We start from the raw sequence: 2,446 nt of genomic DNA, 5'->3' as shown, positions 1-2,446 counted from the left end.
TACACTACGACGACCCTCCTCACTGCCTTCTGCACATCGTGTGCTTGCTTACCTGCTCCAAGCCGCCACGAGCACCGAGTGGCTCGACCTCGGGATGGAGGCATGCCGCTAGGAGCTCGGACATCGCACGCCATGTGCTTGACAAAATGTCTACAACCGCGTGAAGATGAAAGCAGAGTAACGTTGCCACATGGACAAAGACCGGTCAAAACCAAGCCACGTCAACTAAACAACCACATAAGAGCATCTTCAACAGTTGCTCTAAGTGCCGTGCTCGAAAATTAGTGGTTTTTGCGCGCGCTACCGCTTCGGGCAGCGCTTCAGCGGAGGCGCAAAAACCGCACATGCGGCATAACTAGTTTAGCGTGCGGTCCGAAACGCCATCGCGCGTCGTTTGTTTGCTGCGCCCGCTCCCCCGCGCCACACCCTCTCCGCCGCGCCGCTTTCACCCCGCCCGTGTCGTCGCCGGCGAATTCGCCCAATGGACGGACACGCCGACATCCTCCTCACTCCTTCCTACACCCGCGACCCCTCCTCCGCCGCTGCCGTAAATCCTAGCGCTGGGAGCTTCAGCTTCCCCACCGCCGGTGCTCCTCCAAGCACCGGCATCGCGCGCAGCCTTTTCATGCCGCCACGGACGGCCTCGGGGGCGGGTGGCGTCGCGCCGCCGCCCGCCATGAAGCCACGTGTCCCCCTCTCAAAGCAACATATGGCAAGTGTCGGCTGCTCGCGCATGCTGCAGTTTAGCGCGTCTATTGGAGCGGCTCGGGCGCGCTATATTTTGCAGCGGCCGCTCGAGCCAGCGTGTTGCGGCGCGCAAAAGCTAGCGATTCCGTATACTGTTTTTTTAATGCGCCACGCGTTGCGTGTTTGTTGAAGATGCTCTAAGTGAGCAGAGGAACTTAACTGGTATGAGGAGTTAAGGGACTAAGGTTTGCCGGTTTCAGAGTTAAAAGGAGTCGTTTCTATACTTACGGAAGAGTTAAGAGATGAAAATTATCTTTTTTCCTAAAAAAACACAGCCCGTATACCTGATTGGCGAAGCCAACGTGAGCCTATCGGCAATGAGCATGGTGAGGCTCCGGGCAGCACGGTTAAAGATGACGCCGATGATGAGGAAGGAGCCTGCCATAACCATGGTGAGGCGGTGGCGGCCAAGTTGGCGGGTGGTGTATGAAGCGAACAAGGTGGCGACGAGGCCACCGAGGTAGAGCGACGACGTGAAGAGCTGCAGGCCCTGTTGTCGTACTTGCAGTAGTTGCTCTGCTTGCTGCCGTCGTGCTTCAGCACCGAGGGGAAGAACTCGCGCATCGATGACACGCCGCGTACAAAGTTAATTATTAAATAATCGTTCTCCAGATTTACAATAATCTTTCTCCAGATTTACAATAGTATTCTCAATAGGAATGGAACACTTCGCCCCTGCAATTTTTTCTGTAGCTAGAACTAAAGATACAATTTTAACAAGGATGCAGATGAATGGAACCAACAGGAGCATGCATCCCCGCAGCCTAGCTTGTTTGTTTTTACAGTTTGTCTAATTTATATCTAGATGTTTTCTAAGGATATCGCATCTAAGCTTTCATAAATAATTTAGCAATAAGAAAAAAAAACTGGGATAAAAGAAATAGAACACAAACGTGGACATCAGATTAGGTCCTTGTTTTTAGGAAGTAAGCCTGCCGTACCTGAGACGCCAATGTCGTAGCCAAACATGAGACCGCCGATGGCCGCCATGACGCACAATATCACCACGGTCATCGCGATCTTCGCCTCAAACTCCATTTCAGGCTGTGCCGACGATACCGAGAGCCCTCCGGCCGGCATATCTTGGCCCGTGAACCAGCCTGTCCTTGAGGAAACTGTTGAGATTTTGGGTGGAAAATCTTGCCGTGCTCCCCTTCAACACACTCACTCCATTTTATTCCTTCAATATGCATAAAAGTTATTTACAAACTTTTTAATTACACCAATACCCCTCCTCAAGATGGGCCAAAGATATTCAACATGCCCATCTTTTTTTTCAAAAAGGGGGTCTCCCCGGCCTCTGCATCAGAACGATGCATACGGCCATCTTATTAACCAAATAACAAAAAGTGCCAACAAGGTTCCACAGTCTCCAGCCAAACAGAAAGAAAAAGATAAATGCAGCTCACACATAGCGACGGACGGCTAGATACACAAACTAGCCCGAAAAAGATGCCACAACCGGCTGGCTAACAATAGATAGAGAAACTAATTGCCTATCCTATTACATGACCGCCATCCAAACCGGTTGAAGATATCCCGAGCTACCATCTCCCAACGGATAGATCCAGTAACCAAATGCTCCCTGGCCTCCATCGGAGTGAGTAGCGACCACGAACGGATCAGTGCCGTAGCTCGGAAAATAACCTGCAAAAAATGAATCCGTGATGTTCTGTTAAAAACCATATCATTTCTGCAA

General features: G+C 51.1%; 1 pseudogene; it reads right to left on the bottom strand.

Annotated features, from left to right (window-relative positions):
* Window positions 1-516: 516 nt before the first annotated feature.
* LOC119297310 lies at window positions 517-1,827 on the bottom strand (annotated as a pseudogene).
* Between the last annotated feature and the right edge of the window lie 619 nt (window positions 1,828-2,446).

Source organism: Triticum dicoccoides, chromosome 5A, assembly GCF_002162155.2.
Source record: "Triticum dicoccoides isolate Atlit2015 ecotype Zavitan chromosome 5A, WEW_v2.0, whole genome shotgun sequence".
Lineage (NCBI taxonomy): Eukaryota > Viridiplantae > Streptophyta > Magnoliopsida > Poales > Poaceae > Triticum > Triticum dicoccoides.
The sequence above is the reverse complement of the archived record's forward strand: the minus strand, read 5'-3'. Positions and strand labels throughout refer to the sequence as shown.